Source organism: Pan troglodytes, chromosome 9 (genome assembly GCF_028858775.2).
Source record: "Pan troglodytes isolate AG18354 chromosome 9, NHGRI_mPanTro3-v2.0_pri, whole genome shotgun sequence".
Lineage (NCBI taxonomy): Eukaryota > Metazoa > Chordata > Mammalia > Primates > Hominidae > Pan > Pan troglodytes.
The window spans coordinates 21,035,059-21,061,693 of NC_072407.2; the positions used below are offsets into that span (position 1 = coordinate 21,035,059).

The following is a 26,635-nucleotide window of genomic DNA, read 5'->3' on the forward strand; positions in this document are numbered from 1 at the left end:
ACTAGTCTGCCTTTAAAAAGAAGAAAGTCCTATCATTTGAAACAACATGGTTAAACCTGGAGGAATTTATGTTGTAAAGCAAGCAAAGCACAAAAAGACAAATACTGCATGATCTCAATTACATGTAGAGTGTAAAAAAGGTGAGCTCATAGAATCAAAGAGTAAAACGGTGGTTACCAGAGGCTGGGGTGGGTGGAGGGGTTGGGAAATGTTGCTTGAAGGATACATAATTTTAGTTAGGCAGAAGAAATAAGTTCAAGAGATCTATTGTACCTCATGGTGAGTACAGTAAATAACAATATATCATATACTCAAAAATTGCTGATAGATTTTAAGTGTTTGTACCACAGAATAAGTATGCAAGATATTATATACGTTAAATAATATGGCCATTCCACAGCATATCAAAACATCATGCTATACACAATAAATACAATTTTTGTCAGTGAAGCACACACACATCCCTGACTGTATCAGAATGTCCTCCATTGCCTCACCCTCCATTTCCCTCACATCAGGAAGGTAAGGCCATAGTAATGATGAGGAAGAAAGAAAAGATAGGTAAGATGGTATCTGCACAAATACATGTGTTCACACATACATGCACACATATATACTCGCACCCCACATGCACACACATGTGCACACACACAGAGTGAAGGAGGAACACACACACACACACAGACACCCCTCAGCTTCTCTTGCAAGTTCACAGGAGCTGGAGAAGATGAAAAGCACAGAAGCTTGAAGCAAGAAGCTCTTTTCTCACATCCCACATGGATGGAAGTACTTTAGCAGAACTTGATCATGAGCTCCAGGATTCCCACAGCCACCTCCGTGAAGCCCTTGCCCACTTTCCCGCTTCCAGGGCATCCTCAACACAGGTCCTGTGGGTTTCAGGTCTATAGAGACACCTCTCTGGCCTCCTCAGCATCATCCCTGGAGCAGGACGTCGTTGCTTCTCAGCATGGCATTCAAGCCATTTAAGATGTGAATCTTTCTTCTGCTTCCCCTTGTGCCTGTCCATCCAGACAACCCAGACCCCTTGTCACTCCATACACTGGATTTCTCACCTCTAAGCCTTGCTCATGTTGACTCCATCCCCCAGAAAGCTGCCCAACTCCCACTCTCTTTACCCCCTCCCCATCTCTATTTAGCAAGCTTTATCTGTCTATCTGTTTCAATGTAACCCCCCCATCTGCCTCCTTTGTGCTCCTCCCCACCGTTCACCACTACACAGAAGCCATGCCTTCCACCTAAGCCCCATCTCCCCTGCAGGTGGGAAGGGGTGGCACAGGGTCCTGCTCACCTTCTAGGCCTCATTTAGAAGACTCTAGATGCTCAGCAGTTGAAATGCATTTATAACGTTGGTTTATTGTCCATGAAACCAGGAGTTCTCAGATTTTAAAGTGAATAACATGGGGAGGGAGCGGTGTGACTTAAAATTGTAAACTCTCAGAGATTCTGGTTCAATAAATCTGGGTATGGCCCTGAAATCTGCATTTGTAACAAAGCACTCTATTATATACACATGAATCTGATGCAGATGGCCTGTGGATCACACTTAGAGAACACTGCTAAGCAATTAACTTATAACAAATGCCCCAAAATTGTTTGCTCATTCATTCATTCATTCCAATGTCTGTCTGCCCACTATATGCCTATCCTAGGTACTTGGAGGAATAAAGAAGAGAATCAAGAATTGGATCTTACCCTGAGAGTCTATCTAGCACAGGAGTTAAGATATGGATATAAATCACCAATGTAAACCAAGGCATGATACAGAAAGTAACAAATGTTGTCAGAGCATGGAGATCATGAGCCACAGAAATTCAGAGGAGGGAGAGAAACCAAACTGGAGACAAACAGATGGAGGGGAGGGGAGAGACCAGAACATCAAGCCAAGATGAGGTTCTGAGAATGGGAAACTGGTCAAGAAAGTCAAACTCTACAAGGGGCATGGGAATTAGGCCTGTCAACAACCTTTGGACTTGATGAGTAGGAGGCCAAGCAGATCTCAGAGAGTGGAGGATGAAAACCAGACAGCAAATGGTTAAGGGGGGAGTGAAGGCAGAGTAAAGTGTGTGGGGGGCGGGGGGGGGGGCGGGGGCGGAGCACAGAGAAGGGAGGGAGCAGGGAGAGGAGTCAGTGGGAGAATAGAGCGCTGAGAACCATTTTCCAAGAGCTGAGAAGGATTTTATCCTTTGCTATATACCACGCCCTAGAATCTGTGAGGCAAGAAAATAGAACCAATGGGCATGGACATGAATATCATTACGGGTGAAGTCTCAAATTAAGGCATACTAGCCTTCAAAGAAATGAAAGAACAACACCCAGAGCAATGATGGAAAGAGATCCCAATCAGGAAGTTTCAGGGATCCCAGTTCTTCCTGGTGCAAAGCTGCCCCCTGATGTTCCAGGGAGCTGGAAACAAAGGGATAAGAAGGCTGTGCATACCCACAAAGAAGAGGGTATGTATGTCCCTACTTCCTCTCCTTTGGGAAGAGATAAGACTTTTTTTTTTTTTCATAAAAGGAAATCTCTGCTGGATACAGAATAGAGTCCTGACTCCTAAGCATGGTCCGCAGGCCTTCCACAATCTAATGCTCAAGTACTATCCAGCCTGATCTGCTCACCATTGTGGCCCCACAGATATCTTAGCCTCACATGCCTACCCTTAGCCACATTCCCTCCACCTGCCCATTCCCTCAGCCTGAGCCATTCACACCTCCAAGCCAACGCACATAGGGCTGCCCTGCATGGAATAGCTTTTTCCAAACATTTTCCCCTCATTCAGATACCCTTGCCTAACTCCCAGGCCTTTATGCTATAGATAAAGTGTTTCCTCCCCACCTCACTTCCTCGTTCATGTTTCCCCAGCTACATCTTTCTCTGCACTGCATTTTCACGACACTCAGGAATCCTTCTACCTTGGCATTCATTGCACTGTGTAGAAAGCATCCACCGCAGGCCTGCCTCACCTTCAAAACTGTTAGCTCCCCAAGGGCCAGGAACCAGTCCCCAACATCCTTCTATCCTTTTAATCACAACATTTACTGAGTCCTTGCTACGTGTCAGACAGAATTTATCTGTATTATCTCATTTAATCCTTCATAATTTTATGAAGTTTATCATCCATATTGCAAAGACAAAAACAAAGCCTGGTAGCATTACGTATCTTACCCAGTGTTACACAGCTGGAAAGTGGAATACTGGTATAGGAACCCAGGCAGTTTCACCTTGCCCTTCAGCCTCCTCCATGCAGCATGGGGAAGGTGTTCAGTTGACATTAGTTGAGTGAATAGGGATGGCTGAGAATACTCTCCATCAGTCTAAGAGGGGAGACATCATGACGATGATGATGATGATGATGACGAAGAAGACAACAACAATAACGGTGGATTTTACCAAGCACTTACCACGAACTGGGCTCTAGGTTAAGTGATTTACCTGGATTGTCTCACTGAATCCTTATCTTATGAGATAGATATTTTTATTAGTTCCCATGTATAATGCAAATACGGAGGCCCAGAGATGATAAGTAAAAGAACTCAGATACGAACCCAGGCAATCTCACTCTGAGACCCAGACTCTTATCCACAGAGTCATGCCATCATCTAGGTAAGCTATGTAAATGAAAACGTAAAAGTTTAGAGGCAATGCAAAACCATATGGGAAAGGAGATGGTTAGAGACATTTCTGGGTTAGTAACTTGTCAGTTTTAATCAGGGAATGCCTCTTGGAAGAGCTGGTCCAGAGCTGCATATTTTAAAGAAAGGAAGAATAAATTAGGGAGCTCCAAAGGGATGAGACTGGATGATAAAGTGCTGGTGAAGGTTTATCCATAAATACTCAACCATATCTAATTACTAGCATCTCTGTGCTTCTGTTTATCTTTAGTTCCCAACCCTATGAGACAAAACAAGTATGACTTCAGAGGAAACTAAGGTCTAACTGAGGAATGGAACCTGTGAGGTATCACACAGCACCTGGACTGTGATCTGAACTAGCCTTCCACACTGCTGAGTGCTAATGCACTATATCTGTGGGGCCCAGCCTGACCCAAAATGGATACACACAGGTCCCCCAAGATCAGTTCCCCTCTTCCTCCTCAGCAAGGATTTTTAGTGAATTTTAGCTGGGCACCTTATAACCCAGAATAAAGACATTTCCATGCAACTCTGAGTAGCTGTGTGAATAAGTCCTGATGAATGGATGTAGGTAGAAGGACCATGCAGGACTTTGGGTATTCCTAAAGGGGTAACTGTGTGTGTTAAGGAAGTGAGAGGGGAAAGGGAGGTGATCCTATCCACTGTTGCCTGGAATAAAAATGACGGCAAAACTCAAGCAGCCATATTAAGCTCCTTTGTGCTAAGGAGGACAGAAAAGCAAAACATAGAGTGCTTGGGGCCCAGAAGACTTTGTGAGACCAGCCCAGTAGCTCTGGGATGACAACCTCCAGACTTTCATGTGAAAGAGAAATCAATTTCAGTCACTGTTCTGTCAGAGTTTCTATCATTTGCAGCTAAACATAACCCCAACTAATACAAATAGGAATAGTCACTTTTAACTTAAAAAAAAAAAATTCCCAGACTTTCGTCATAATACAGGTGGAGTGTCTTTTACCTGAAATGCTTGGAACTAGAAGTGTTTCAGATTTAGGGTTTTTGCATATTTTAGAATATCTGCAGAATACATATTGGTTAAGCATCCCTAACCCCAAAATCTGAAATCTAAAATGTTTCAATGGACATTTCCTTTGAGCACCATGTCAGTGTTCACAAAGTTCCAGGTTATAGATTTATCAACATTAGGAATGTTCAACCTGTAATTATACTTTGAGTATTTCTTGACTTTAAAAACACAAGAGAACAAAGCCTCTATGTATCCAATAAAGCTTTTTCATGAATTAACTAAATTTAAAAAATTTTTAATTTGCTTTTTCACAATGGCATCTACATATATTTGAAAATAGTATTTTTTTGACAACTGACACTACAATAATTCTGAGGTTCCCCACCAAGGGGTCAGCCCAAGATTTGGGGAATCCTTGCCCTAAATGACACAGGGAGGTCAAAGAAAAGTTTCATGGAGGCAGTGAAGTTTGAGCTATGCCTTAAAGGCTAAGGATTAAGTTGCCAGATGCACAGGAAGGGACAATGAAAGGACACTGTAGACACAGGAAACAGCAAAGGTAAAGGCATGGTGAGGATACTATTAGTTCCTATTGGATTACAGTCTCAGAGACCAGTCTTAAACTTTGGTCTTTTTCACAGTAATCAGCAAAATGCCTTGTACTGATTAACCAAATGAACATAAGAATAAATGAGTATGAAGAAGCCAAAGAAAGTTATAAGAAAGTTCTTTTGTGAATCCTACAGTGACTATAATCTGTAAGACTTAAAGTCCTAAGATCTTGTGCCAAAAGAAAATGAACACAATAAGAACAATTTTGTACACTATTCCAATTTAAAAGATTAAATAAGCTAAACCAAATGATAAGGACCAGGGCTTTCCAGAATAGTAATAAAACCAAGATTCTGGATCACATCCTTGACAGGTAGATTTCATTTTATGCTCTACATATTTTTTTGCACTGAAATACACAGAAAAACTTACACAAAGTTTATATTAGAGCCCTTTATTTATTAATTCTTAATATTTGAATAAATAATTCTGTATTTAAGGGCACCACTTTCACTGCCTCCTAAAGGTAAGTATACTTGGTTGACTGGAAAGGGCAGTGTTTTTCTAGTTTGTGTTTATTTTTCTGTTCAAACATATGAAAAGTCTATTCTTCACTGTGCAGGAAAATGCAAAGCAGATTTAGAGGGTGCTTATGGGTTTCTTTCACCTCTCCCTTAAGAAACTGTTAAGACAGGAATGTGACAAATGGCACAAGGTTTATAAAACAATAATTTGCCCTTTATCATGATTAGAAAGTTGGCTGACTGAACAGAAACTTATATAAAGTTCAGAAACAGACCCCTCACACACACAGGAAGCTACAATTAGTTGGGGAGTCATATGGAAATTTCAGGGCTTCACTGGTTGAGAAGCAAACAATGCAAAGATAGAGGACACTCCACAAGGCAAGAGGGATTTGTAGGGTTTCTGGCCTTACATATTTTGTTAAACAATAGCCAAAAAATAAGATAAAATAAAAATATCACTATAAATGTTTTCTTATCCAGCACTATTGGAGCAAACAATAAAGAACCAATAATGGCCAGGCACAGTGGCTCACACCTGTAATCTCAGCACTTTGGGAGGCTGAGGCAGGAGGACTACTTGAGGCCAAGAGTTCAAGACCAGCCCTGGCAACACTGTGAGACTCCATCTCTACAAAAACAACAACAACAACAAAAATTTAAATTAGCCATATGTGGTAGTGCACACCTATAGTCTCAGTTACTCAGGAGGTTGAGACAGGAGGACTGCTTGAGCCCAGCAGTTCAAGGTTATAGTGATCTATGATCACACCAACACACTCCAGCCTGGGCAACAGAGCAAGACTCTGTCTTTAAAAAAAAAAAAAAAACTAATAAGATAGGATGCTGGATGCTGTTAGTTATTTGAAAGGTCACAGAAATTATTCAAATAAATTTCTTTGGAAGATAGCAAAATAAAACAACAAGAAAGTTAAATATTAATGACATACTTTACAGTTGTCTCATGTTTTCTTTTTTTTTTTTTTTTTTTGAGACAGAGTCTCGCTCTGTCACCCAGGCTGGAGTGCAATGGCGCGATCTCGGCTCACTGCAACCTCCGCCTCCCAGGTTCAAACAATTCTCCTGCTTCAGCCTCCAGAGTAGCTGGGATTGCAGGCGCCCACCACCACACCTGGCTAATTTTTTGTATTTTTATTAGAGACGGGGTTTCACTATGTTGGCCAGGCTGGTCTCGAACACCTGACCTCGTGATCCACCCGCCTCAGCCTCCCAAAGTGCTGGGATTACAGGCATGAGCCACCATGCCTGGCCTCATGCTTTATTTTCACATATACTGTTTCATTTGAAACAGTTTTTGCAAATGTCAGAGTAATCTTTAATTCCCTTATCAGATGGATTTTTTATTTACTCAAATAATTCCCAAACAACTGTTGAACGCAAAGCACTATGCTAGGCGCCCTAGAGAATACAAAGAAGAAAACTGAAACCCCCAATGAACCCTGATGCCTAGGCTGCAGCAGGCTAACAGGAGAGACTTGCCGAATGAATGAATGGTTTTTCCTGGAGTATTCCTCTGCTACCCATCAACATGGCAACTTCCTACTTATCCTTCAAGGCCCAGTTCAAATATTGCTTCCTATTGAGCATTCCCTTTTCTGTATCCCATGGAATAAACTGCCCCCCAAACTGTGTCCCTGAAGTGTTCTATACAAATACTCACGAAGATACTTGTTGCCTTATGGTTGTTTACTTACCTGTTTGTCCCACTGAACTGGGCTTAAAGGACCATGACCTACTCATTTTTTATTCCCCAGCATTTAGTATAGTGCCTGGCACCCAGTAGAGGTTCAGTTAGGTGTTTGGGTTAATCAAATAAGTCCACTACTTTCAGAATAATAGAGGAGATGATGTATATAGTTAAGCTCAGAATCGATGAAGCTTAAAGAAAATAACTGCTTAGATGGAGCTCTAAGTTTTTATTGTTTTTTCCCCTCCAGGCCATGCCAAACATGAGCCAGCAGTCCACAATAGAAGGACAGTAAAGACTACCTCCAGAAAGCTCTAGAATGGGGACTTGGGGGAAAATGGGATTTTAAGTTCAGTTCTCAGTTATCTAAAATTAAGGCAGGCTTAGTAAAACCACCGAAGGGATCTAAAATGACTGGAGAATGGTTAGAGACCTGGTTATCTAGAAAGAGGGGGATTCTAGAGACCATACATAGTCACTTAAAAAGCAGGGGTGTGCCAGTAGTCCCAGCTACTCAGGAGAGGATCGCTTCAGCCCAGGAGTTTAAGGTAGGCCTGGGCAACACAGCAAGACCCAGTCACCAAAAAAAAAAAAAACAAAAAAGTTAGGGATGAGTATGTTAAGTGACTACACTCAGTAGCCTAGTTTGTGGAAATATGTTCTTTTTGTACTTTCCACAGTGACCAGGCAAAACAATCATATTCTCTTCTCATAACAGAGCAGCTCAGAGGAGTATGTACGTATGTGTGTGTACACATACGTACCTATTTTGTTTTATTTTTTAGAAACAGGGCTGTGCTATGTTGCCCAGGCTGGATTTGAACTCCTGGGCTCAAGTGATCCTTCCACCTTGGCCTCTGGAGTAGCTGAGACTCTAGGCTTGTGCCACCATGCCCAGCCACATGCATGTGTTGAATACTCATTCTGTACCAGGCACTAGCAAGTGCAATTCTGAAGGGGGAAGTAATCCCCCAGGACAAGTTAACACCCACTTAGAGTATGAACCACTTGGTTCCCAGAGGGGAGAAGTACCTTTCCCAAAGTCACATAACACAGCAAAGATAGACTCTCAGTTTAGTGTTCCTCCCACCAGCTAGTTCCATGGCTCTCTCTACTGATTAACAGAACCAGCTAATGGTCCTTCAATAATCCCACGCTCACAATGCCACAGTAAGATTTAAAGATAGCTTGTATTTTAGTTATACCTAATCCAGGTCTGTGACAGGGATAAAGGGAAATCCTCATAGTCCTGGATTCCAAAGGAGGTATGAAGTCTACTCCCACCTGGGCCCTAATCCACAATCTGTCTATAAAAGACATCTCAGCCAGCTTTATTCTGGTGCTTCCTGCACCTGGATGAGAGACAGGAAGCAGCATATCACACTTAGCTGAGGTCTCTGGCGGTTATAATGTTCCGCAAGCACTGGCCAGCCCTGTCAACTCAATCTAAAGCAGTTTAACCGGTCAATGCAAAAGTTACACTGCCCTTGAAGAACAGAAAGGTAAAGACAGCCCAGATGATCCCAAGGAAAGTGGTAGGTTTAAGTTTTGTGTAATGTGAGGCATTATCACCTCCCCCCGTGGCTTTAGGCGCAGCATTAGTCACCTGCTAAGGAATTGTTCTGATGGATGAGATAAGACTCAGGTAAGCAACAGGGAGCCCAAAGGTTAGTGGCAAGAGCCTTTCATTCAAGGGAAGAAAAAACTAACAAAAAAGGGGTTTACTTCACAACCACTTTCAAACTAAATTCCATGGGGATATTCAAGAATACATGTTCTTGTTAATCTGAGATACAAAAAGAGGTCTAGGCATACAGATGTTCAACACATTATTACTTATGGCATTAAAAAACTGGAAACAATCTCAGTATCCAAAAACAAGGAATTGGTTAGAAAATTCTGGTATATCCATATGACAGAATCTAGCTCTATGATGAGAAGACCTCATGCTGAAGACCCGAGGCTTATTTAAATCGATCAATAAAAGCATATCCAGCAGCCATTAAAAATTATCTCATGTATGATTCCATTTATATGAAATATCCAGAGCAGATAAGTCTACAGAGACAGAAGGTAGATTGGTTGGTTTCCAGAAGCTGAGAGAAATGGGAAAAACTGGCTTAGCAGATAAGGGTTTTTACCTTGGAGTGATGGGACTATTCTGGAACTAGACAGAGATGATGGTTGTAAAACACCATGAATGTGGTGAACACCACTGATTTGTTGACTTTAAAATAGTTAATTTTATATTACATGAATTTTACCTCAATAATTTTTTTCTTTTTCTTTTCTTTTCTTTTTTTTTTTTGAGACAGAGTCTCGCCCTGTCGCCCAGGCTGGAGTGCAATGGCACAATCTCAGATCACTGTAACCTCCACCTCCTAGGTTCAAGCAATTCTCCTGCCTTGGCCTCCTGAGTAGCTGGGATTACAGGCATGCACCACCACGCCCGGCTAATTTTTTGTATCTTTAGTAGATACGGAGTTTCACCATGCTGGCCAACTTGGTCTCAAACTCCTGACCTCGTGATCGGCCCACCTCGGCTTCCCAAAGTGCTGGGATTACAGGTGTGAGCCACTGTGCCTGGCCTTACCTCAATAATTTTTTAAGATCATGTCTCAGCCAGGCACAGTGGCTGATGCCTGTAATCTCAGCACTTTGGGAGGCCAAGGTGGGAGGACTGCTTGAGCCCAGGAGTTCAAGACTAGCCTGGACAACATGACAAAACCTCACCTCTACAAAAAATTTAAAAAATTAGCTGAGCATGGTGGCACACACCTGTAGTCCTACGTACTCAGGAGGCTAAGGTGGGAGGATCAATTGAGCCCGGAATGCTAAAGCTGCAGTGAGCCATAGTCACACCACTGCATTCCAGCCTGGGCAACAGAGCAAGACTCTGTCTCAAAAAAATAAAAATTAAAATAAAAAAGGTCACGCTTCAGAGGAAAACTTTGTATCATAATGCAATATTTATGGGATTTTTTAAGTAAAAACAGAAAAAAGAATATCTGTGTATGCATGATTCCAAGTTGTGGTGAGGAATAATGTGCGTATATGCATGAGAAAGGAAAGACTGGCAGTGTAGACATGCAAACAGCCACAAAGAGTGATTAACTCTGGATGGAGGAATAATCAGTATAATTTTTACTTTCCATCTCTGTGCTTTTCCTCTGTATTTCCCAAATTTTCTACAGTCTAATATGCATTATTTCTGCAATAAGAAAAAGAACTATTCTGCAAGTGCAAGATATACAGATGTATACATGGAGAATGTAAGACCTCAATAATATTTAAAATGTCCCCAAAATCTAGAAGGAAATATGCTAAAATCATAGCTATCATAATCCTAGGATGGTAGAATTATAGGTGACTTATTTTCTACTTTGCTAATTGCTCAATTGCATAGCCGATGTAACCAGAGCAAAAAATATTGAAAAGAAGAAGAAAGATGAACACTGTAACCCAGAAGCAGAATGGGCAGTACCCATTGGAAAAACAGAAGTGTCAATGCTGGGGTGGGTACAGGTGGGTTGGGGGGAAAGAGGCCTAGAGCCCTACCTAAGCCAGGAAGCTCCTTTTGTTTACACTTGCTGGCTGGCCACCTGTCTTGTGTGTGCCAGATTACCTCAGGAAACTGCAGAAAACATGTTTGTAAACGTTTAATAAAATTCACAGAGCCAAGAAATGTGCCTACATGCTTGGATTATCTTTTTTCAGGTTCAGCACCCAATGAGGGTGATGTGTGAGAGGCCAGGCCCATAGTGAATCAAGTTTGAAAAAGTGGACTAAGGAGAGCCATAAGAAGTAACATCGGGTCTGAACACCCAGGATAGTAACAGATGAGAATAATGAACCTGAATTGGCTCCGTGAAATCACAGTAGTATTGAAACCACCTTGATAGAAAGGCTGGAGCAACAAAAGGCCTACTCAGTTGAAATCTAATCTGTGTTAATTAACGCCCCTGAGAATGAAAACACTTCTTTATCAGTGTGTGGTTCCTGGCTAAAGCTCTCCCATAAAACCTGCTTCTGGAGGGGGTTGCGGGCTCCCCTCAGCAGCCCTGGAGGACTGTACCTACTTCACCCCAGGTACCAGGAGGCAGGGCCTGCCTCCCCAGGCCAAGCCCAACTGAAGGAGCCCAGGTGAGGCTGCAGGATTGTCAGAGCTAAAAACCTACTGCCCCCAAGGGATCTACTGACAGACCAGAAGATGTGCAGTGGCAGGTCCTGCCCCCCAACCTCACTCCTGTGCCCTCTTTTCGCTGGCCCAGGCTGTGTGCGTGCACACACGCCTCCGCATCCACACGGGTTCTCACGCCCTGCTCTGCTCCGGCTTCACTCTCCACTTTAGGCCACATTCCTTTCAGGGGCCCCCTTCACTCCTGGACGCTGACCCTGTTCCCTTTTGTCCAGAATGCACAGCACCCCCACCAGCTCCCCTGCTTCCACAGCCAGGACCCAAGTCCAGGACTCAAGTCCCACCCGCCCTGGAGAAACATGCTACTGTTCCCAAGTGCCTGGCACCCAGAGCAGGAGGCATGGGCCCCAGAAGCCTGAGCTGGGCCAGGAAGTGGGAATGAGATAAGCCATCTAGATTCCAAATTCTCCCTGTATTTACTCAAACGTTGCCTGAGCTCTGAGTTGGGGGGCAGGGGAAGAAGGGGACATACACACCCCACCCACCTCCACTGCCATAGGCAGAAACAAGCTCTGCAGAAGGTCACAGATGAGGCAAGCGTTGCCCTAGGGGTTCTAGGAAGGCCCTTCCCTCATCTGTGACCTTCCCATGTGAAGTATCCAGCACAGAGTCCCCTGCAACAGTAGGTGCTAACTATAAACAGGTGACTGCAGGGCAAAGAGGAGAAAGGGGAGCCACAGCCCAAGGTGATACTCAATCCCTGGGTCCCTGCTCAGCCACAGGAGAGGTGCTTAAATAATAAATAACAAACAACAACGACTGTGTAACAGCTACACACCATGGCTGAGGCCTCCCAATGCCTTAGGGTGGGAACACTGCCACGAGGGACCCTACCTTCACCCCTAACAGACAGATGGGGACACCGAGGCACACAGGGGGCTGGCCTAGGCTGGGAAAGTAGCTCTCACTCCAGTTACCCGCAACTCCTTGAACCCAAGCTCATCCTGAAACTTGCAGCTTCCTTTCACCACGTCAGCCCCTGCCTGTCTTTCCTCCACAAGAGACCCAGCCAGTAAGTCCCCCTCCACCCCCCTCAAGGAAGGCCACTGCCCCTGTGCCCAAGAGGGGGTCTCTGGCTAAAAAGCTTGATTCTCTGAAACATTCCTCCTCATTATCAGCTTTTTTCCAAATCCAAAACACAAAACCCTCAAGTTTTAGAAAAATCGGGTCATTCAGCGAAGTTTCCTCAGTGAGGTCCCCAAACCACCCTGTCCCCATCCCCAGTCCCCAGTCCCAGCTGGTTTCTCTGCCACTCACTAGGATGACCAAGGCTCCAGAAGAAAGGACAGAATCTTGGCGACTCAGCCAGGCAGGGCTGCGGAAAGGCCGCCCAAGTGCCTTGAGGTGGTCCTAACGCCAGGCTATGCTCAGCTCATCGGAGAGTAAGACTCAAAGATGGGAAAAGTACCTGTTTCTCACACCAGCCCTGGCCTCTCAAAGGCTATGAGCCTTCCTCAGCTTCCAGCCAGGCAGCCAAGAGCTCCAGAGAGTTTACAATTACGGGCTACAGGCAACCGGAGAAGTGGCCCAGAAAAGAGGCCCTCCAGCCCTGCACCCACCCCTGGCTGTGCCTGGAGGGTGACATCCTGAGCTGTTATTCTCCCCTGGGGAGCATCATCCCCAGAAGGGGACAGAGTTGTTTCAACCTTGGTCCTCAGACATACCCTGGCATCATCAAAGTGAGAGACAGGATTCTGGCAGGGCCCGGTGTGTGGAAGGTCACAGCAGACCCATGGCATCTTCCAGAGAGAGGGTGAGAAGGCCACGGACTTTTGAGTCAGATGGTCCTGAGATGAAATTCAGGTTATGCCATTAATTCATGATTTAACTTAGGCAAGTCTTTCACTTCTCCGTGCTTCAGTTTTCTCACCTGTAAATTGGGATCAGTACCACCTGCCTCATTGGCTGCTGTGAGATAACATGAGTAAAACACCTATGGAAGGGTCTGGCACATAGTAAGTGCATGACGAATATGTCCTGTGGGGCCTGACCACAACACACCAGGTATAAAGCAGGAGCCTACGTTGCAAAATCAAGCTGATCCCACCCCCACTTCAGAAGCGAGGAAATGGGGGGAAACAAGGCAACCTTTAATCGATCTTTTTCCTAAAACAGTGCCCTGTGCTTCAGATGAGGAGGCAGCCCTGTGGCTTTGGCAGAAATGACCGATGTACATGGTGGCAAAGTGCTAGAGACAGACTGCCTGGATTCCAATCCCATCTTTGCCTCTCGCTGGCTGTGTGGCCATGAGGGGGCTAATTAGCCTATGTTTTCTCACTCTGAATGGGCATTATCACAGTGTCCACCTGATGGGGTGGTTGTGAGATCACTTGTGTAAAAAGACTCTTGGCAACCGGTCAATGAGCAGTAAGTGCCCAATATCTTTCCACCGTGGTTATTATCTCCACTGTGCAACACTCACTACCCAAAACAACCTTAAGTCTTCACTCCCTGAGAACTCAAGTTCTGCCTGTAGCCACAAGCACCTTATTTTTGGATACAGTCTCATACCATTGCCCAGGCTGGAGTGTAGCAGTATGATCTCAGCTCACTGCAACCTGTATCTCCTGGGTTCAAGCGATTCTCCTGCCTCAGCCTCCCGAGTGGCTGGGACTACAGGTGCATACCACCATGCCCAGCTAATTTTTATATTTTTAGTAGAGATGTGGTTTCACCATGTTGGCCAGGCTGGTCTTGAACTCCTGACCTCAAGTGATCCACCCACCTCAGCCTCTGAAAGTGCTGGGATTACAGGCGTGAGCCACTGCACCTGGCCCACAAGCACCTTGATGTGGTCCTTTGGCAGCCTCCCCTGAACTTGTGTTTCTAAGAATGTCTCATGTACCCACATCTCCCAGAAGCAACAACAACAACAACAAAAAGAAAATCACAGTGCTCAAGATATGGGGCCTGGCTACTGGTGCCTTGGGAACTAGATGGCACTGAGTGGAGCTCTGAGTTAAAGATACAAGAGAAGCAAATGCATACTTGTTCCTCCCACTGCAAGACAATCAGAGTGATGAGGAGCAAGGCAGCCACTGCAACCCTCTGGATTCAGCCTCCTTTTCTGTAGATGAGGTGGCCTTCCACTCCTTGACCCAGGATGTATCACAGAAAGACAAGGCCTTGTATACAGTGCAGTCCTCCTAGAGGAGGGCCATGCCACTTCTGTGCAGCTCCAGGACTGGGACAGGGATGGTGACATTAGAAAAGCAGAGAAGCAAGTGCCTGACCGATAACCATATTTGGTATTTTCTAGACTTCAGCATCTTTTATTTTTAGAGGTATGTGTTCCAATTTGGTTGAGGTAGCTGCAGGCTCCTTGTACCTTGCTTAATTTAGGACTTTTTTTTTTCTTTTTCGAGGGTGGAGTAGGAGTTAAATACAGCTTTACTCAGCCACCCCCTGGATTCTAAGCCCTAAATTTAACTCCAAAGAAACTTGTCTTGCCCTACTTCATGATTCCAAACCATAGACAGAAACTATTACCTGTTTCTGCAAATCAGAGAGCCCTGACAATGGAGCACCAGGGAGGTGTGTCCTCCATCCTGGGGTGCTGGGCTGCAACACTGGAGCTGTCATCAGCTGACTGGGGAGAGGGGCAAGAGGGGGAACAAACGGCCCTACTTTGTGGCCTAAATCTTGATGAACCTGTCCCCTGGGGAGCCAGGAGAGCTATTTGTACAGCCAGTCAGAAGGACCAGGGTGTGGCCACAAGTGTCCCATTCTAGCAGCCCTAATCTGGCAGCAGGTATCCAAAAGGACAGGGACACCCTGGCATCTGATCAGTAGGTGCACTGCATTTGGACAAAAGAATTAACTACCTGTTTCTCCAACCCTGCCCCCAGCCACCTCTCATCGCTTTTATGTTTAAGGTCTTATTCTTACTTTATTATATTCGCAATGTTGTGCAACCAACGCCACTATGTTCCTAAAACTTTGCCACTACCTCAAACAGAAGCAATCTTAGTTATCAACAACCCTCCATTTCTCCCTTCCCTCAGGCCCTAGAAACCTCTAATCTACTTTCTGTTTCTATGTATTTGGCTATTCTAGGTATCTCATAAAAGTGGAATCATAGAATTTGTCCTTTGGTAATTGGCTTATTTTACTCAGCATGATGTCTTTGAAGTTCCTCTGTGTTGTGGCATGTGTCAAAATTTCCTTCTTCTTCAGGGCTCAGTAATATTCAATTATATGTATATATCACATTTTGTTGATCCATTCATCTGTTGATGGAAATTTGAGTTCTTTTCACCTGTTGGCTATCATGAATAATGCTGCAACGCACCTAAGTGTACAAATATCTGTTTGAGCTCCTGCTTTCAATTCCTTTGGGTATATACCTAGACATGAAATGGCTGGATCACAGGGTAATGCTGTTTAGATTTTTGAGGAACCACCAAAACAGGGCAGCTGCACTATTTTACATTCCCACCAGCAATGCACAACACACAAGAGTTCCAATTTCTCCACATCCTCACCAATCCTTGAGCTGTACCCAAGCCTAGGAAACAGCCTTTCCCTCATACCCCAGGATGTCTGCACACTCTTGGAACTTCCTGAGGGGCTTTGGGGTAACAGCAAAGGACTGCAACCAGAGAAGCAACTAGGAGTGTTTCACTCTGGGATTCCTTCAGTTTGGTAAAACTCCAGGCAAAAAGCATGAGGGCTGGCTGGGCAGGGCCTTTCCTGCTTCTGAAAATCAGAGCACCTGAAATTGGGGGGTCCAGCCAGCTGCGCGCTCTCTTACAGGGCACTGCGCTGCAGTAATAGAGCATTCCTTAGATACTGGGGGACACCAGGGGTCTCCAAAGTGCACAGCACTCAATCCTGAGGTGCTCAAGATGACCCACGGAGTTCTAGAAGAAAACAGTAGAACATCTATTCAGGTTTATTTTTATGCCATCCTTTTACAATTGTGTGTGTTTTCATTAGCACAGCAGGTATGTATATAATTTATAAATGAGCATACATGTGTTGGGGCAAATGCTCATTTATTAATGGGATATACATGATTTAAAAAAAAAAAAAGGCTTGGGCCAGATACAGTGGCTCATGCCTGTAACCCCAGCACTTTGGGTGGCCGAGGCAGGCAAATCACTTGAGGTCAGGAGTTTGAGACCAGCCTGGCCAACATGGCGAAACCCCGTCTCTACAAAATATACAAAAAAAAACCCAAAAACATAAGTCAGGTGTGGTAGCGCGTGCCTATAGTCCCAGCTACTTGGGAAGCTGAGACACGAGAATCACTTGAACCTGGGAGGCAGAGGTTACAGTGAGCCAAGATCACGCCACTGCGCTCTAGCCTGGATGACAGCACGAGACTGTCTCAAAAAGAAAAAAAAAAGGTTTGAAGACCCCTATCTTAGACCAATTCTTCCTTTGTTGCAGTTTTTTCCTCCGAATTTTAATGTATTGTGCCAATGGCAATGAGAAAGATATCTGGGGGAAATAACTCACAAAACCCACCACCCTCATCCCCTTAGTGCCTGACACTTCTCTATTGCCAACTCACCTTTGGGTTCTCCTACTCCTGGGGCAAGTGAGAGACAGGCATCTGTAGACAGAGATGCAAGGGGAGGGGAGAATGGGCAGTGTATTTTCTTCTCCCTGAGACACATACCCTACTCCAGCTCAAAGCCCAGAAAAGGGAGGTCTGTATCCGAGAAGTGAAGAGCTCAGCTTTGGAATCAGAGATACCTGTGGGTAAGCAGTGGCAACCCCATTAACTTCTGAGGCAAATTAGTTCATTTCTTTTGGCCTCGATCTTCTCATCTATGAAATGGCAACAAAATACTAAGTATCTCTGTCAGTGAGCGGCTGTAAGGAGTAAATGAGAGAGTCCAGATAAAAGCACTCAGTGCACTGCCTGCCCAGCACGTTCCAGCTCTTTTAATAAAACAGGTAGAAAGGGCCAGGTGTGGTGGCTCACACCTGTAATCCCAGCACTTTGGGAGGCCAAGGCAGGTGGATCACCTGAGGTCAGGAGTTCGAGACCAGCCTGGCCAACATGGTAAAATCCCATCTCTACCAAAAATACAAAAATTACCCAGGAGTGGTGGCGCGTGCCTATAGTCCCAGTTACTCGGGAGGCTGAGGCAGAAGAATCACTTGAACTCGGGAGGTGGGGGTTGCAGTGAGCTGAGATCGCACCATTGCACTCCAGCCTGGGCGACAGAGCAAGACTCCATCTAAAACAAACAAACACATGCACAAGACGCAGGAGAAGGAAAACTCTGGATAGAGGTGGAGACAGTGAGGACAGATGCAGAAATGGGACTGGAGGCATGGCTGTGCATGTATGTATGTGTATGTGTGTGTGTGTGTGTGTGTGTGTGTGTGTGTGTCTAGGCTGCTCACAGTTATAAGAAACACCCCAGGTATCTCACAAACATCTACCAGGCAACCACTAGTGTGACACACCTTGAGGGATGAAGATATGAGTCAGGCAGAAAGTCCACCCTGTGGAGCCCATTTCCAAGGGCCACACTGTGAACCAGAAGCCCACAAGGGCACTGGGAAGAGCAAGCAAGGCTCAGGGGCATCTGGAGTCACTAGCCAGGGTGCACAAGTAAAACTGGGAGCTTAAGCAGAAGGGGCATAACTGAGATCCAGGGCCTCTAACAAAAGGTACCAATCTGCAGTAACACACACCACTCAGAATCCAAGTGGAGCCTTGGGTTCCGTTTCCTTAAATTTTCCATTCGGATTTTTTTTTTCTAACCTTTTCTCTTTTCCAAAGCAAACTCTGCAGGACTTTGTCATCTCAGATATCAGAGCAGAAACTCCACTCCCTGCTTTATTCCTTCAGTCAGCCCCACCCCTGCTCTGGCCATGAAGGTTTTATTGCTGTCGTCCGCCTGGAACCTGCCTGAATTCAGGCCACCGTTTCTACTGCCACCACCTTCACTGGGCTATCTCACAGCAAGAAGAGCTGCCCCAGCCTTGTGGCTTCATGAAGTGGCGAAATGGTTCATCTACAAATGGGCTACATATTAAATTACTTTTCAGGAACAAGGAGCCAAGCCTTAGGGCCTCCTGGAAAGGCCACCGAAGATACGGGGTCCTTGAAACTCTCCCAGTCAGCACAAAATCACTGATTCCAACAGAAACGCAGAAAGCATTCTAAGACACACATGCTCTCAATGTCCTTTGTTTTTAAATTCTCTACCTTATTTTTAAACTGGCTGTTAAATTTCAGCTCAACAACTCATCAAGTACATTATTAACTGGCAAACGCTTCTGTGGCTTTGCTAGTTAAAGTTTAGAAAAAGAACATTCCCATTAAAATATAATTTCTCCAGCAACTTCTAGGATAGCGCAGAAACCATTCCATTAGGGCAGACCCCAGCTAATCCACACTCCCTACCACTCAGCCAACACAGGATTTCCCCAAGTTGGCTTCTGTTCTCTTATAGCAAAATAAGCAAAAATCTAGGTGATTCAAATTGACCTTTGGCTGGGGAGCTCTAGGCGATGCTGGTCATGCTGTGTCTCTGCCACACAGGGGAAGGTGAGGGGAGGAAACAGCTCTGCTTAATGCCATGAGGCCCTCCATTCTTGGGGCCCACCCCTCACAAGGCACAGTGTAGGCACAAGTCATCTCCTGTCAGAGAGTCCTGGGCCTCACAGCACCCTAAGTCCAGGAGAGAACAGCCCCTACTCCATCTCTCCTGCTTTGCCTCCCTCCAATCAGCTCCCTTTCCGCAACACTCAGGTGCACTCCAAACCAGCTTTCTCTGACGGACAGGCCAGGAGCCCAGAATGAGCACCACACAAGCACCTGTTTTATGCTCTCCAGGCACCAGAGTGATTCAGGCACCCCCATTTGACACACACACACTTGCCAGCTTGCTGCCTCACCCCACCCCTCACCAGCCAACTTCAGACCTTTCTTTAGACTAATTGCCCAGAAAGAGGTACCCATCTAAAGATAAGGAAGTCATTTCCTGTCTGACTACCTCCCATTCTCCCTTGGCATGGAAAGAGGGGCTCAGGGCATATAGGAAAGTGAGGAGGAGGCCTGGAGAGACGGAGGGAAAGAAGAAGGGAGAAGAATAGACAGAACCCCACTTAGCCCAAGTCAAAACCCCAACTGAGATCTAGAGCAGGCAGAGGGAATAGACTGCTAATGGGCTCTACCCACAGGAAGTCTTCTAGGTGTCAAAGGACAGTTGCCAAGATCCTGAGGGGTTTGGCAAATGTACCTTGAAGTGAGGAGGCCTCACACACCTGCTGACACTCATCAGTAGAGATCTGCCTCCCTCTCCTCCCAAACAACCACAAGGGAAACTGCTCCAGACTCAGCTCTGGGCACAGAGACTCATGCACAGCACACACGAGGCTCCACAGTGGGCCACATGGAAAAGGCTGCTCTCCAGCTCTACTCTTGCTCAACTCATGGGCAAGCCAGCGCTGAGATCAGGCCTCCTCCTGGCCATGTCCATGGGCTCAGGTCCTTCCAGGGCAAGGCTCTCTGCACTGCCCTCTGTCCTCCAGGGGTCCTCTGGATGCTGTTGTCCAACTGTTTCTGCCAGGCCATCTGGGGTGGTTCACCCCATGCCGCATCAGATTAATGCAACATACTGCCAGAATTGCATGCCTGCACACCCTCCTTGAAGGGCTGCTTTGTGTTTCTTGCTTACAATGGAAAAAAACAATTTTTGCAGCTGAACAACACAGTTTGGAGTCTTCAATAGAGCAATGGAGGCCAAAGCCATCCAGTACACCCATGACTCCCCCACCACCAACAGCGCTTGCATGCAATGGCTGGCATGATAGGCCTGCAAACTCAACAAGCCTCATAGGGATTTCACATCCCCCACTTAACACTCTATACACTGCAGACTTCTCAGGAACATGCTAGTACCTGACAGCCTCCAGAAACGGATCTACTACTGCTTTCTCTAATATGCCCCCCATACCCACCTATGCCAAGAAGTTCTTAATGTCCAACCTAGGTCCTTCCTACTTAGGTCCATTTAGGGCCTCAGTAAAAAAGCAGAATGTGTGATGTCCTTCCTGGTGACCTTTAATATATCATGAACCCAGAAGGCTGAGCTTATGGGCCATGCAAAGGAAACTGAAGGGGTTTTAGGGTGTGTGGGAGGAAGTGAGAGAAGATTCTGGCTCTTTTGATGCAACTGACTGCCTGGAGCTGTCTCACTTTCCCATCTCCCATCCGCACCACTCCCAAATGTCAGTTGCATCATATCACCTGACTGCAGAGTGCTTGAGCTGTGAGGGAGAAGCAGGAAGCCAGATGACAGAATTAGAGCTAAAAGATCTTAACAAGCTGATTCACTGGACCTAATACAGCCATATGGAATCTAACAGAGATAAGCTTAAAGACCTAAATTTGAGACCAGCAGTTTAAGAGGAGAGAGAGAAGCTGAGCAGCAGTGCTTGATGTAATATGATTACATCTTAATAGGGAACCTATTTTGATTTTAGGTTGAATTGATTCAAGTATGATATTGAGGAAAAGATAGATGATGATCCCATGCTATTCTGAGCTGGCCAGTCACCAATTCTACATATTGCAATATGATGGACATGCATTGCTTATATGCATCCCTTCACTGGCAGAAGTCACACCTCCCATATCATCATGCTGCAACTGTCAGCCACCACGCTCTACCCCTAGGACAGGCCCATGTTCCAAGCAGGGGATCATAATCTCCCCTAAGAAGAGATGTATAGCTCCTGGGAGAGTGAGCATTTCTCTTCCTTGACAAAAGAGTTAGCAGACTTGAAAGATGGAGAAGGCAGGGCCTCCAAAATGCCCTTTGAGCACCAGAGTCCAACAGCGCCAAGGCCAGGTCAGGATTACACTGGGAGTTCCCAGATACTGGTGCCAATATCCTTCCTTTTCTCTTGAAGCTAGTTTGAGTTGGGTTTCTGTCACTTTCAACCTGAAGAGCTTACTAGTACATACACTATTAAGAGGATTACAGCTAAAGGGGAATATGCCCAGAGTGATGTCAAAGACAACGAGTAAACTAAAAGCCATGTTTCATGAGGGAACAAGGATGATTTAACTTGGAAAGGAAAACACATAGGGCCACATGGGAGCCTCTTCAAACACTTAAAAGGTGAAAACTTGTTCTATGTGGGGACAGAGGACAGACCAGGACATTGGTAGAGGTTACAGAAAGGGGGTTTTCTCAGAACTTTGAATAATACAACAAAACAGATGAATCTGAACCTACCTCCTACTCCACTCCCTCAGACTCACTGGATTAAAGCAATTCCCTTTCTCACTCCAAAGTTGTTTCTTATCTTGAGCAAATGGCAACTTCTAGAAGCCTCAGCTTCCAACCTTTATAATGGGGATAATAATCCTCCCCTACCAGCTTCAAGGTGTTATTTTAAGGATCAAAAGAGAAAATGTAGGCTGGGCACAGTGGCTCACTCCTGTAATCCCAGCACTTTGGAAGGCTGAGGCAGGGAGAATTGCTTCAGTCCAGGAGTTTAAGACCAGCCTGTGCAACAAAGTGAGACCTTGTCTCTGTAAAAAATAAAAAATAAAAAAAATAGCCAGATGTGGTGGTGTGTGCCTGTAGTCCCAGATACTATGGAGGTTGAGGCAGGAAGATCGCTTGAGCCCAGGAGGTCGAGGCTGCAGTGAGCCGTAATCGCACCACTGCACTCTAGCCTGGGCAACAAATCGAGACTCCATCTCAAAAAAAAACAAAAACAAAAACAAAAACAAAAACTAGATACTGTGCATGGAAATCACATTGTAGAAGAACAATTAACGAGGAATTGTCTATAACAGATTAGTTAAGGAAGCAAGAATCAAAACTATATGTACAACATGATCCCAACTTTATAAAATTTGTATTTGCAATGAGAAAAGACAGGAAGAAAAAAATGTTAATAGTAATTAAACCTACAGGATTATAAATATTTTTTCCTTCTTGGGGCTTTTCTCTGCCTTCCTAATTATACAATAAATAGGTCATCTTTTAAAATCAGAAAAAGTTATATATCCTTTAAAGTGCTTTATCAACTGTAAAGAGCTATGCAAACAAAGTAATGTGGGTGTCAAACAGGTCTCCCGGACTTTTCTGATCTGAGCATAGCAATGAGTCCTTGATTACAGAATATCTTACTGTGTTTTTAACAGACAGAAACAGACGAGTATCACAAAGAAAGCACTTCAGTCTTAATTCAAAAGACCCAGATCTAAAATTCTGCATGACCTTTACACAAGTCAATTTCTTCACCAATAAAAGGAGGAGAGTGACAATATAGCTTTGTATGTAAGTGGATTTAAACATTCACTGAGAACCTCCAAATGCCAGCCTGTTTTGTAATTTTCTTTTATCTACTAATGTACAGGGAACAGTTTCCATTTCCTTAGTTAATATTTCACAGCACCATTTTTAATAGATGCATAATAATCCACTGTACAGAGGTGTCATGACTAATTTAGCCAACAAGTGGCAAAAGGTTTTTGTTTGGTTTGATTTCTGAAATACAAATATTTAATCTCTTCAGCAACCTTTCCAGGTTAGGTGAGTTCCAAGTGCTGAACTGTATAGGATACGCTGAATAATGTAAGCTGTTATTACTACCATAACCACTATTACTATTACCACACAGGTGCCAGGGACATATCCAAGTTCAGTTGAGTATTTGGGGCTTTGTTAAATGTTTCTCTGGAACCCAAGAAAGGTCAGGGCAGGAGATACATATTTGAATTATTATCTGGATACAAATACAGAGAAAAACATTTTTATTCTTTTTTTTATAGTTTTTTTAAATATCTTTTTTTATTTTTAAGTGAAGGGATATTTTCGCAGATGTCATTAAGGACTCTTATCATTTTCCTGGTTTTTTTTTTCTTTTTTATTGAGACAGGGCCTCGCTCTGTCCTCTAGGCTGGAGTGCAGTGGCACCATCTCAGCTTCCTGCAACCTCTGCCTCCTGGGTTCAGGCGATTCTCATGCCTCAGCCTCCCAAGTAGCTATGATTACAGGCATGTGCCACCACATCTGGCTAATTTTTGTATTTTTAGTAGAGATGGGGTTTTGTCATGTTGGCAGGCTGGTCTTGAACTCCTGGCCTCAAGTGATCCACCCACTTCGGCCTCCCAAAGTGCCAGGATTATAGGCATGAGCCACCATGCCCAGCAAATTTATTTTAAGTTTTTGAGACAGGGTCTCACTCTGTCTCCCTGGCTGGAGTGCAGTGGCATGATCCTAACTCACTGCAGCTTCAACCTCCCAGGCTCAACTGATCCTCCACCTCAGCCTCCTGAGTAGCTGGGACTACAAGCGCACACCACCACACTCACCTAATTTTTGTATTTTTTGTACAGACAGGGTTTTGTCATGTTGCCCAGGCTGGTCTTAAACTCCTGGGCTGAAGCAATTCTCCTGCCTCAGCCTCCCAAAGTGCTGGGATTACAGGCGTGAGTCACTCCGCCCAGCTATTTTTGTTTTTGAACCAGTCTCTCTGTTGCCCAGGCTGGAGTGCAGTGGTGTAATCATAGCTCACTGCAGCCTCCATCTCCAGGCTCAAGTGATCTTCCTGCCTCGGCTTCTCAAGTAGCTGGGACTGCTGGTGCGCACCACCATGCCTGGCTATTTTTTTCTTTTTTTTCAGTTTTTAGTAGAGATAAGGTCTTCCTATGTCACCTAGGTTGGTCTCAAACTCCTGAGCTCAAACAATCCTCCTGCCTTGGCCTCCCAAAGTGCTGAGATTACAGGTGTGAGCCACTACACCTGGTCAAAACATATTTTAAAATCTTGCCTCCTTCTTGTTTTCCAAACACCTCCAAACATAAATAGCCATTAACTTACCAATACAATTATACATGTGCTGTGACTCAGCAGTTGGATTTTCATAAATGCCTAAAAACTAGAAACCTTGGCCAGTAACCATACACCTTGCCATAATAAAACAAAGTGTTTCCTAAAGAGGCATAAGCCCCAAGGCCTCCAGAAAATCCATGGGCCTAGATGGTTTTATAGAAAGAAAGTGGATTAATAGCCAAAAGAGAGAGGCTTGACTCTTGCTTGCTCCTTCCTTGAATCAAAGACCCTCTGTTTCCCTTTTTCTCCATTTCTGGCCCATCTGCCTTACAGGCTTATTGTGAAGACTGGGTGGGCCCACGTTGGAAAGCACCATATGACCCAAAAAGTGCCTGGATGTGTACTTTTATGTACTTTATGGTCTCCCTCTGATCCCACCAGGCACTTGCCAAGCCCCAGATCAGCTCTCTCACAGGCGCTTCCAGCCCCTTCTTCCCTCCAGATGGGCAAGAACACAGGCCACTAGAAAGCCATCACCTGCAGTGTTCAAATCATGCCCCCACAAGGTAAAGAGGTGATGTGGGGGCCAGAATCCCAAGTAAAGGGCCACCAACACAAAGACATCAGACTTGGCAGGGACCACCACACAGGGCTCCCAGATCGACCCCTTTCACACCACCATGCAACTGCCTCAAACTCTCCCCTGATGGCAGCAGAGGTGAAAAGAGAAGTTTCTCTTGGTGCCCCTTTTAAAAGCCATGCACTGTGCTGAATCATGATGTGAAAGAGTCTAACCACATGGTTCTCAACCCTCGCTGCACATTAAAATCACTTGGGGGCTTAAAGGAAAATACTGCCAGGGACCCAACCTCAGAGATTCTCATTCAATTGCAGGTGAGGCCTGGGGATCAGTGACGGACAGGAACTTAGACTGAGCAGCTGCTTCCTATGATGGGCCCTGTGCCTTGAGCCCACCCTGTCTGCCTCCAAAGTCCATGCCCTCCCCTGTCACCACTCTGCCCTCCAACCTGAGTCTCCCTCTGGAGTGTTCCTCCCCATCCACTGTGAGTTATCAAACATGAAAGGCCCTGCTCAGTCGGGTGACTATCCACTCCTGCCACATCACCCACTTCCTCCCTGTGGACCAGCCCAGTCCTGGACAGTCTTGGACACCCCCAGGACATTCCTGCCATTGTCTTGAGCCTGCATGACCCCTCTCCCACCTTCCACCAAAGGGTTCTTCTTTATCATCACATACTTTTTGCAGTGTCAATGTTATTCAACAAGCACATTTTTCATTTTTATTTGTTTTAAACTTTTTATTCTGAAAGAAAATTTAAGACTCACTTAAAAATTTTAAAATAGTTCAAACCAGATGTGGTGGTGCACGCCTATCATCCCAGCTACGTGGGTAAGATTCTCAGGTGGGAGGATTACCTGAGCCCAGGGAGGTCGAGGCTGCAGCGAGCCAGGATTGTGCCACCACACTCCAGCCTGGGTGACAAAGGGAGACCCTGTCTCCAAAAAAAAAAAAAAAAATTGTTCAGAGAATTCTTTTTTTTTTTTTTTTTTTGGTAACGAAAATCACTATTTCGTCATTGGGTGCCACCCGTTTTTGCTTAGACTCACACTAGTTCCTTAGTGCTAATTAGCAGATACTGAAATGATCTTGACAGACTGCGCAAAATATGGAACGCTTCACAAATTTGCGTGTCATCCTTGCGCAGAGGCCATGCTAATCTTCTTGTTCAGAGAATTCTTGTGTACCCATCAGCCAGCTTCCCTCAGTGATAACATGTTATATCACAATAGTGCAATTGTCAAAAACAGAAAAACTGACATGGTAATACTATTAACTAAACTACAGACCTCACAGAGATTTCACAGGTTTTTATATATACTATGTATATATGTACAGTTCTATGAGATTTCATCACATGCATACATTCATGTGTGCCCCACCACAATCAGGACACAGGACAGTTCCACCACTTCAAAGAAATGTACCCTCTTCTAAGTCTTCCGCTGATCTGTTCTCCATTACTATAATTTTGTCATTTCAAGAATTTTTTATAAATGAAATAATATACTATACAACCTTTCGAGACTAGCTTTTTTTAAAATTCAACATAAGCATGTATTTATTTTGTGATCAGCTACCATAATAAAGATACTCCCTTTTGGAAGACAACTCCAAAAAATCTTATCGATTACTGGCTAAGTAAATCGTAATTCAACTGTATAATGAAAT

The 26,635-nt window shown here is 44.8% G+C and overlaps 1 protein-coding gene and 1 pseudogene across 22 annotated transcripts in view; both read right to left on the reverse strand.

The window, feature by feature from the left end:
* Positions 1-26,635, reverse strand: part of PLEKHA7 (pleckstrin homology domain containing A7) — a 245,255-nt gene that overhangs the window by 167,087 nt on the left and 51,533 nt on the right. The window lies entirely within an intron of this gene.
* LOC112204855 (U6 spliceosomal RNA) lies at positions 26,067-26,133 on the reverse strand (annotated as a pseudogene).